This window comes from Myotis brandtii, unplaced genomic scaffold (assembly GCF_000412655.1).
Source record: "Myotis brandtii unplaced genomic scaffold, ASM41265v1 scaffold286, whole genome shotgun sequence".
Lineage (NCBI taxonomy): Eukaryota > Metazoa > Chordata > Mammalia > Chiroptera > Vespertilionidae > Myotis > Myotis brandtii.
Window position 1 is genome coordinate 68,201 of NW_005360926.1, and position 10,956 is coordinate 79,156.

At 47.9% G+C, this 10,956-nt stretch overlaps 1 pseudogene; it reads left to right on the top strand.

Moving 5' to 3' along the window:
• Positions 1-4,783: 4,783 nt before the first annotated feature.
• LOC102254408 overlaps positions 4,784-10,956 on the top strand; it is a 17,330-nt pseudogene continuing 11,157 nt past the window's right edge.

Consider the following 10,956-nt stretch of genomic DNA (forward strand, 5'->3'; position numbering starts at 1 on the left):
GGAGGGGGCGGGGCCGGCGGAGGGGGCGGGGCGTCCGGGAGTGTGCTGACTGCTCTGGTCTCTTACCAAGAGGGTTAGGACATGGCAAAGTGCCTTCAAAGAGTTGTGTCACCTGGGGAAAGAACCCAAGAGCAGCAGCACAATGCCACACCCTCCGCCCAACTCTCTAGCTGGCCCAAGGCCAGACAGCCAGCTCCGCGGGAGGCGGGGAGCAGCAGGAGATTGCGAGTCCCTTACTCCTCAGAAAAATCCTTCATTCAAGTATAAACGTTGCTGAGAGACTCTTATATGCTCGGCTTTAAGCGGGGATACCCAGAGGAATAATAAAGGGTTCATGCCTTCCAGGAGAGCACAATTCAGTTGGAAAAGAGATACTTACAGTACAAACACAAAGGAAGGTAAGAGAACCAGATTCTGGAACACAGACATGAATAGCTGACGATGGAGATTCTGAGAGCCATGTAGATAGGAATATGTTGAAGAGATCTCGGGGAACAGAGATGCCAGGCCGGATCACAGAGATAGATAGGGGTGTGGAGAGCCACTAAGAGACACAGTAGCTAGAAGAGACATTAGGAGACAGAGCTGCTGAGAAACACAAGTCCAGAGGGGCATAAATACAGAAGCAAAAACATCTTTCACCAGTTCAACCTTTCCTACTGTCCTCTGTATCCATGGTATTTTGAACCCCAAAGCCCAGATCACACACTGCAAATTGGATTTCAATCAGAGGCTGTCATTTAAGACCCAGGTGAATGCATAAACAAGTGGAACAACAAATCGATATTTCTCTCTCTCCTTTCCTCGCTCTATAAAATCAATAAATAAATTTAAAAAAAATTTTAAAGAAATACATATGTTGCCCTAACTGGTTTGGCTCAGTGGATAGAGCATCGGCCTGTGGACTGAAGGGTCCCAGGTTCGATTCCAGTCAAGGGCATGTACCTCAGTTGCATGCACATCCCCAGTGGCGGGTGTGCAGGAGGCAGCTGATAGATGTTTCTCTCTCATTGGTGTTTCTACTCTCATCGATTCTAACTCTCTATCCCTCTCCCTTCCTCTCTGTTAAAAACCAATAAAATATATTTAAAAAATAAAAGAAATACATATGTTATATGTGCTTCTTTATTTTTTTTGTTTATTAGCTCTTTATTATATAGAATGTTATCATCATCCCAGAAATTAACTTTTTTATTAAGTTATTACATATGTGTCCTTATCCCCATGTTATCCCCTATCCCCCCCATTCATGCCCTCACCCCCCTGTTGTCTGTGTCCATTGGTTAGGCCTATATGCTTGCATATAAGTCCTTTGGTTGATCTCTCCCCCTTACTCCCACCCTCCCCTACCTTCCCTCTGAGGTTTGACGGTCTGATTGATGCTTCTCTGTCTCTGGATCTGTTTTTGTTCATCAGTTTATGTTGTTCATTATATTCCACAAATGAGTGAGATCATGTGATATTTGTCTTTCTCCGACTGGCTTATTTCACTTAGCATAATGCTCTCCAGGTCCATTCATGCTGTTGCAAATGGTAAGAATCCCTTCTTTTTTACAGTGGCATAGTATTCCATTGTGTAGATGTACCACAGTTTTTTAATCCACTCATTTGCTGATGGGCACTTAGGCTGTTTCCAAATCTTAGCTATGGTGAATTGTGCTGCTTACATGTGCTTCTTTATCAATACATTAAACACCAAGCTCCATCAACAGATTTAGTGGCTACCATGATTTCAAAAAATGTTATTTTGAGAGATCTGCAACAACCATGGTAAGGTATGAAAATCTGATTTCCATTGGTGACAAAGCCACAGGTACTGCTATAGTAATGTAGCTACACCCTTAGAAGGACAGAAGGACATGCTACATTTCTGTTAGTGATAGTGAAAATAAAGATGCCTCCCCTCCCATCCAAATCCATGGGCTCCTTAAATTTTCTCTACAGACTCCAAAGGGGCTGTGGACCCTTGGTTAAGAACTCCTGTTTAGGGCAAATGGAGGCCATTAGGTGAATGTTTCCTCTCTTGTCACTTCCAACATTCTCTCTAGCCACACTATCCTTTTCTTGGGTCTCAGAGAAGAGAGGTCTTGTTTGGGGCTTCCCTTCCCACTGGGCCTGGGTCCTAGCCCCTCCCATTTCCTTGGGGATCTGTGCCATTGAGCATGCCCAGTCTTTATTGTTCAAACTTCTGTCTCAAGATCATTAGAAAATCGGGAACAGATGAACTCAATTGATATCCATCAATTTGGGTGCATGAGGACCAGAACCAGCAACATCCAGTATTACCTTACAACGCCCCAGGGGCTATTAGGCATACCAGGAGATGAGAGAAAAACAAAGGTGTTCTTCACTCCTGGGAGATAAAAACTACAAGATAAGCCTTTTAGCCCTGACCGGTTTGGCTCAGTGGATAGAGCGTCGGCCTGCAGACTGAAAGGTCCCAGGTTCGATTCTGGTCAAGGGCATGTACCTTGGTTGTGGGCACATCCCCAGTGGGAGGTGTACAGGAGGCGGCTGATCGATGTTTCTCTCTCATTGATGTTTCTAACTCTCTATCCCTCTCCCTTCCTCTCTGTAAAAAATCAATAAAATGTATTTTAAAAAAAGATAAGCTTTTTAACCCCTGTGGGAGCTAAAGTTACCCCTGCAAAGACAGAGTTGTACTGGATCTGGCTGGCTCTGAGGTGACTTTGGCAACTATAAAGGGACTCAAATGATGAGTATGGAGAGGACCCAAATGTGTGCTTGTAATTTCCAAGTGAGTTGGGGCACAATTGTTTAAAAAATATGTTTTTATTGATTTTAGAGAGAGAGGGGGAGGAAGAAGGGAGAGTGAGAGAAACATCGATGTGAGAGAGTAACATCGATTAACCAGTTACTTCTTGTATGCACCCTGACTAGGGATTGAGCCCACAACCTGGGCATGTGCCCTGACCGGGAATCGTACCAGCGACCTTTTGGTGCATGGGACGATGCTCAACCACCTGAGCCACACCGGCCAGGACAGCTGGGGCACAATTTGAATGAATGTTTTAAACTCTGAAGCAGTGTGCAGGACATGAGAATGACCTGTGAGCCTCTGAGAGTGTGCTGAGGACACATGCTAGTTGAGTGTCTACCATTTGAATTAATAGGGCTGACATCTGAATGAGCCCGAGTGAGCCAGCCTAAGGTTATGATGACTTTAGCATGGCCCAAATCAGTGGCATTGTTCAGCCTCTGTGTAATCAGAACTTTTTAGTTGCGTAAGACATGGTTGATTAGTTCCTCCTCCTAGACACCCCCCCCCCCCCCATCTTCCATGATACCTCACTTTCCTGGTTCCTCCTACTTCCCTGACTCTTCTTTCTAGGACTCCTCCCTGGGTTCCTTTTCTTCTGCCCCCTCACTGAGGAGCTCAGTAATCTCCTGGTTTCAATACTGCCTCTCTGCTGAAGATTTCTCCATCTCTACCTCCAGCTCACCTCTCCATTAACGTCAGGATGAGATAGCCAGTCATTTGCTAGCCCCTCACACCAGGTGGCTCTTCAGCACCTCCAACACACGTCTTAAGTTAAATTCAATCATTTCGCCATAAACTTGCTCTATCTCAGTAGCAACACTACCTTAACAGACACCAAAGCCAGACCCCAGGGCTAATGCCTTTTTCACTCCATCTAATCAATTGTCAAATCCTGTCGATTTAAGTCCTACATACTCCCTGTATCTGGCACTTCCTCTTTCTTATCTTCATGTTATCAACACCCAAAATCTCTTGTATTATTGCACCTGGTCAAATCCCACTGCTGTCCCTCTTAAAAGGACTTTCCAAGAAGCCAGTAGAAGTCTCTTCCTAAAACTCAAATGTTATGTTACCTTCCTTGCTTTAAACCCTTTCAGTGGTCTCCCTCGCCTGTAGGACTCTCCATAATCCACAGCTGCTGACTTCCTGACTTCAGCCTGTATAACACTGTACTCTCCAGCAACAATGCATGGTAGTGCTGCCAGCTGATTTTTAAATTAAATTTTAATTTCAGATAAACATCAAATAATTGTTAGTATCAGTATCTCCCGTGCAATATTTGGGACATACTATTATGGAAATTGTTATTAACTAAAATTATTGGTTATTTATTTAAATTCACATCGAAGTGGGCATCCTGTATTTTTTAAAAAATATTTTTATTGATTTTTAGAGAGGGAGAGGGAGAGGGGGAAAGAGAAACATCAATCGGCTGCTTCCTGCTCTCCCCCTGGGGATGGAGCCAGAAACCCAGGCATGTGCCCTGACAGGTAATCCAACAGACAACCTCTCTGTGCTTGGGACAACCCTCACCCAACTGAGCCACCCGGCCAGGTGGCAACCCCACCGCAGATTTTCCTTAGGACCATGAGATGCCCCCCTCAACACACACACACACACACACACACACACACACACACACACCTCTATATGTCCACCTTTGAACCAATACTTAGCTCTGAGAGATCAGGGGTCTGTTCTGATCTCTGTATCCATGGTAGGCATACAGGGCCCTGGGCAGAACAGATGGCAGTGTTTGCATATGTGTGACATCGCACTAACCCTGAATCATTCAGTGGAATCAGTCAGTATTGTGATTACTGCCGTGTCAGCCTTCACAGCCTTGGGAGAATTACCTCAAGGTTTACACATTCACCCAGCAGGAAAGCTAGAAAGCTGGGAGCAGCCTGCAGGCTTAGTGAAGCCATTATAGGGCCAGTTGGGGGTGTTTGTTTTTGGAGGGAGGGAAGGAATGGGAGGGAGAGGATGGTATCTGACAATATGGAGGTAGGTAGACGAAGGGAAAGAGGCCCGGAGCCAGGGAGGCTGTGGGGGAGGAAGAGAAGGGGATGTGGGCAGCCCGAGGAAGGCAGCAAGCAGGTAGGAATTCAGGGGAGGGGCCAGAGCTGGCATAGAGCTAGGAGTGACAGCAGCCGCAGGGAGGGGACGGGAGCGGGAGGAGGGAGGCTCAGGCACTGCAGACAGAACCATTCTTCTTCCGGGACACCGGGACCTTAGCCCTTCTGAGGCTCCTTGCTCTCCAGCCCCGGATTAGACTAGTTTCTCTAACCACTCCCTCGGCCCCCAAATCCGGAGGACTAGGGAGAGATTCTGAGAATCCTTCACCTCCCCGCCCACCCGGGTCGAATTAGGAAAGACTTGGAACAGAATAAATTGGGGCGGGGAGGGGGTATGAGTCAGCCTGAACCTCCTGCGAGTGCGATCGGGCAGCACCTAGAAGTGGGGGCCAGCGGGGTGGGGGTGGGGGGCCCCTTCCGGGTGCTAGGCTTTAGAGGCAGTGTCTGGAATAAATCTTGAGCACACACCCACTGAAGGAGAGGCTGTGGGACCTGGGTCACGTCGTATGGGTCGCCCAGCCCCAATTTTCTCCGCCTCGAAGTGGGAATGGGAGTGTGTTCTGTGCGCCATAAAAGGCGGTGCGTCCTAGTGCTGTGCCCTCCACCCTAGGCCACTTGCGCCATGTGAGACTGTCCCAATGGCGGGGGTGGGAGGCCCTGATCTGTCATCACGAGGAGCTCAAAGGTGGCTCTGGTCCTCAAAGGGCTTGATGGGACCCAAAGTGTCTGGCGAAAGGTCTCAGGCAGGAGACAGGCTTCTCTTTTATTTCTGCCACTTCCAGGTGGGGAAGAAAAGGCAGCTGGTGTGAAACCAAGGACGGGATGGCAATCCGTGTACAGGCTGCGCCCCCTCTAAGCAAAGGCACCTGAGATTCACTATGCTTGCCATTCACTCGTTCATTTTATTAGAGGAACGGCCAGCGGAAACGGAAGGACTCACACTAAGACTCCAGTACGGGGCTGTCCTATAGACCCGACTGAGTGTGGGAAGACCAGACCCAGGGACAGAAAAGGGGTGGCGGGGGGCGCGGGTTCTGCCCGCATTGCCGGGGTTGCATAGACTCAGCTTAGCGCCACCACCCACTCACTCACTGCATTTTCCCAGCTAGAAACGGCGGATGGCATCTACGCATGCGTCCTCCGCCCCCACCGGACCTTGGGGCTGGGTTGGCCTGTCCTTGGTGAAAATGCTGTCCGCGCATGCGTGACCGGCTCACTTCTTGTTCCCAGGGAGGTCGGAGAGTCCCCTGTGGAGCTGGCGGTGCCATCCGGTCTGACCCTTAGGGGATGACTGTAAAGGGATGTTGACAAAGCCGGTGTGACAGCGATTGGTCACAGTGAAGGCGCCTGGTCGCAGAAGGAGGAGGAGAAGTGCGGGGGAAGTTTCGGTGGGCGGGCGCAGAGTCCTCAGAAGTAGACGGGAGCTGTGGTTGCTCCTTTCAACTGGATCACAGTTTCCGGTCCTTTGGGGAAACTGAAAACCGGAAGACAGAAGGGAGTGGGTGTGTTAGACCCAGAGGAAACCCCTCTCAATCCCGTCCTCACACCTCCATTTCCTAGAAGGGACTCCATATGAGGTCCTGTCGCCCTGGCCAGGTAGCTCAGTTGGTCAGAGTGTCGTCCCCATACGCCAAGGTTGTGGGTTTGATCCCTGGTCGGGGCACATGTAAGAATCAACAAAGGAAGGCATAAATAAATGGTACAACAAATTGATCTCTCTCTAAAAAAAAAGTCAATAAAAAATAATTTTAAAAAATATGAGGTCCAGTCCCCCCCCATCATCCCCCCCAAAGGAGGCTAGGCTTGGACAGTAACCGCCCCACACCTCACCCCAAGTCTTCCAGCCAGTTAGTTCTAGGAGCCCACCCCACACTCTGGGGGGCTCTGAGTCAAAAAGGGGGTCCTGTGGGGTGGGGCTGGGTGGGGGTGAAATACCTGCTGTGGAGCTGCCCCTGTAGCCTGGAAGAACCTCGGTGGAAGGAAGACCCCAGGTGGGCCTGTCAAGTGCTGTGAAGAGTGACTTCAGACCATCTATCAGGGAAGTGAAGCCTGAGGGAGATTGGAAGCCGTCTAGTGTGAGATGGGGTTAAAACTCTGACCGTGAATGGCAATAAAAACAGCAACATGGATGGGCCCAGAGCAGTGGTTCTCAACCTTGGCTGCACATTAGAATCACCTGGGAATCTTTTTAAAATCCTGATTTCTGGGCCTCATCCTCCAGAAATTCTGTTTCTTTGTTACTCATGTTGTGGCCCCCCTTAGTAACAAAGAAACAGAATTTCCGGAGGATGAGGCCCAGAAATCAGGATTTAAAAAAGATTCCCAGGTGATTCTAATGTGCAGCCAAGGTTGAGAACCACTGGCCTAGAGGGTATTATACTAAGTGAAATAAGTCAGACAGAGAAAGACAAATACCTTATGCTATCACCTACATATGGAACCTAAAAAATGAAACAAACAAAACAAAAATAGACATAGAAACAGAGAACAACCTGGTTGCCGAATGGGTGGGTGTGGGGGGATGGGTGAAAAAGGTGAAGGAAAATAAGAGATAAAGATTTTCAGCTATAAAATAAGTCACAGAATGCGATGCACAGAGAATATACTCATTAATACTGTAATTACTTTGCATGGTGACAGATGGTTACTACACAGTGTGGGGATTACATAATAAGGTATATAAATGCTGAATCACTGCGTTGTACACCTGAAACTAATATATTATTGTATGCCAGCTGCAGGGGTGACATTATAGAGACTTCAGGGAACTTAAAGCCTAATCCTTCTTAGAAATGAGGATCCTGAGGCCCAATCATACTATTTACACTGATGTCAGGCTCTGTTGTGAGGATATTTACTCTATTAATCCTCAACACAACCCTATGATTACAATCATCCTTGGTTTGCAAATGAAGAAATTGAGTACTGAAAAGTTTTTTAACTCTTTTTTTTAATTGATTGCTTTTAGAGAGAGAGGAAGGGAGGTGGAAAGAAGAGAGAGAGAGAGAGAGAGAGAGAGAGAGAGAGAGAAACATTAATTTGTTGTTCTACTTATTTATGCATTCATTGGTTGATTCTTGTATGTGCCCTGACTGGAGATCGAACTCGAGACCTTGGCATATCTGAACGGCACTCTAACTTACTGAGCTACCCAGCCAGGGTGAGTACCAAAAAGTTAAGCCAATTCCCAAAGTTAAGGAGCAAAGCGAAACTTCAAATTCAGAGATTCTGGCTCCAGAGGCCGCACTCTTATGAGCACAAACTCTGCTGCTCTGGGTAAGAGACCAGATAAGAGAGACCTAGTAAAAGGTCAAGATTGGAATTCATTTCCTGAGCACCTATTATGTTTATCTCATACTGCTTTCATCTTCCTCCAACAACCCTGAGAGGAAGGAATTGCTGGATGAAGGAACTGAGACAGAGAGATTCCATATCTTGCCCCAGCTCACACAGACAGTAAAGTAGTTGGACCATGTTGATATAGCAACTTGACTCAGATAACTAACTAGTTAACCAAGACAAATCATGAGACTAAAATCTAGGTCTCCTATCTCCCAATCTTGGGGCCTTTTTTTTTAGTATGTGCATTTAAAAAAATATTTTTTTTATTATTGATTTCAGAGAGGAAGGGAGAGGAAGAGATGAAACATCAATGATGAGAGAATCATTGATTGGCTGCCTCCTGCATGCTCCCTATGCCTTGGCCACGGAACCGAACCGTGACCTCCTGGTTCATAGGTCAATGCTCAACCACTGAGCCACACCAACTGGGCAAAACAGATTTTATTCAGTCACTACTGACAGTAGGGGGAAAGCTGAGCCCCATTCCCATTTGTGCAGGGGTGACTGGGCATTTGAAGGAGGGAGAGGAGCAAGCAGGGGCTCAGTGGTGTCAGGGAAGTGAAAAACTCCAACGGGTTGGTCAGTGTAAGTGCAGTAAGGCCGGCTGCGTCTGCGAGCTGTCCGTTATGGAAGTTAGGAGTCTATCCTCCCACGGAGGCTGGGAGATAGAGGCCCTAGGCTTCCTGATGATTGCAGTTCAAGAACTGCACTCCTTTCCTTCCTAGACCTTTGTGTGTTCGGGTTCTTAGTTCACCAATACTAAGAGAGATGCCCTGGAGCTGTGGGAGATACATCTACATCTCAAAGGGACAGGGGAAGAATTTACAGTTGTAAGTCCCTTTTAGTAAACACTAAGCAAGGGAGGTCAGGGAACTATGTCAGGTGTCAGCTAGAACAAAAGGTAAATTCTTTAAAAATATATACTTTTATTGATTTCAGAGAGGAAGGGAGAGGGAGAGAGAGATAGAAACATCAATGATGAGAGAGAATCATGGATCGGCTGCCTCCTGCACGCTCCCTACTGGGGATTGAGCCCACAACCTGGGCATGTGCCCTTGACCAAAATCAAACCTGGGACCCTTCAGTCCACAGGCCGACGCTCTATCCACCTTGCCAAACTGGCTAGGGCCAAAAGGTAAATTCTTTTGACAGCCCTGAGATTTTCCAGGTGGAAACTGAGTCATCTCATGGACTGTGATGATATTGAAGACCTGGAGATCTGGAGAAGGAATTGACTCTATTGGTGAACTGAGAACCTGAACATACAAAGGTCTAGGGAAGAAAGGAGTACAGAGGGAAGAGCAAGGAGGAGATCGGAGGCAGGACTGGGTTTGTCTTCTGCTAGGGCAGGAGTGAAGGCCAGTGTTGTGGAAAACAGGTAACAGGGAAAGCAGTGAATGAGAGCGGGGTTAGGATAATAGAAGTCTGAGGTCTTGGAGACAGACAGCGGCTAAATCACAAATCCCAGCAGGACCTCCCCATACACAAGGTCGTGCAAGTGTTCACTGTGTAGGACACCTTGCACTGACGTGGTGAGAACAGGGATCTAAAAGTCAACCTCAAGCAGCTGTGCCATACATCCTAGTGCAGGGCTCCGTGAGTCAGGAGAATGGGGTGCCTTTTTCTATCAAACATAGCTAGCTGCTGTGAGCCAGAGGGGTTGCCTCTGCCCAGAAGAGCACCTTTGTTTAAATAGAATGAAGGTGCTAGACGGGCAAGCTGTGGCTTATGTGCCAGGCGCCGAGTTAGTGGTTGCCAGGGTAGCAGATCAGTTGAGATTATTGAAAAACCTGAGCAGCTGTCTTTTAAAAGAGCACCATGAACAATGAATGTAGCCCTGACTGGTTTGGCTCAGTGGATAGAGCACTGGGCTGTGGGCTGAAAGGTCCCGAGTTCCATTCCGGTCAAGGGGGTGTACCTTGGTTGCAGGCTCGATCCCCAGTAGGGGGCATGCAGGAGGCAGCTAATTGGTGTTTCTCTCTCATCGATGTTTCGAGGTTTCTAACTCTCTATCCCTCTCCCTTCCTTTCTGTAAAAAGTCAATAAAAATATATTTAAAAACACAAACAAAAATAAACCATGAATGCATTTCCTTCCTACAGGGACCAGAGGGGTGGTATGGTGGGCGTATTCAACCCCTTCATGGAAAAACTGCAGCTGAAAACTGAACAAACGACTCTGATATGTCTGCTACTCACTGGTAGTTCAGTGTGATTTCATCCAGATGAATGATCCCCTCTTCCTTCTCCTCCTGCGTCCCCTTTCCTTGCCCCTTGCCCCCTTCAGGCTCAGGCTCTTCCTGGATCTTTCACCTGTGACTTTTGTTTCCTTGAACAGAACTCTTAATATCTAATCTAATAAAAGAGAAACCTGCAAATTGACCGCACCTCCACTACGCCCAAGCCACGCCCACCAGCCAATCAGAGCGGCTATATGCAAATTAACCCAACCAAGATAGCGGCCGGCAGCCATGGAGCTGGAGCAAGCAGGAGGCTTGGTTGCCCCAGCGATAGAGGAAGCCAAGCTTCCTGCCTGCCCTGGCCGGCTGTGGCCTCCACTCAAGGCAACAAAGTTTCAATTATAGAAGATAAATAAATCCCAGATACCTGCTTCCAGCCAGCCTCCACTGGGAGCTTGGGTGGCTGGGGGCCGTGGCCAGCCTTCAAACAGCCATCAGCCCCTCAACCAGGCTGGCCAGGCACCCCAGTGGGGACCCCTACCCTGAAGGGGCTGTGGCCAGCCTGCAAACAGCCA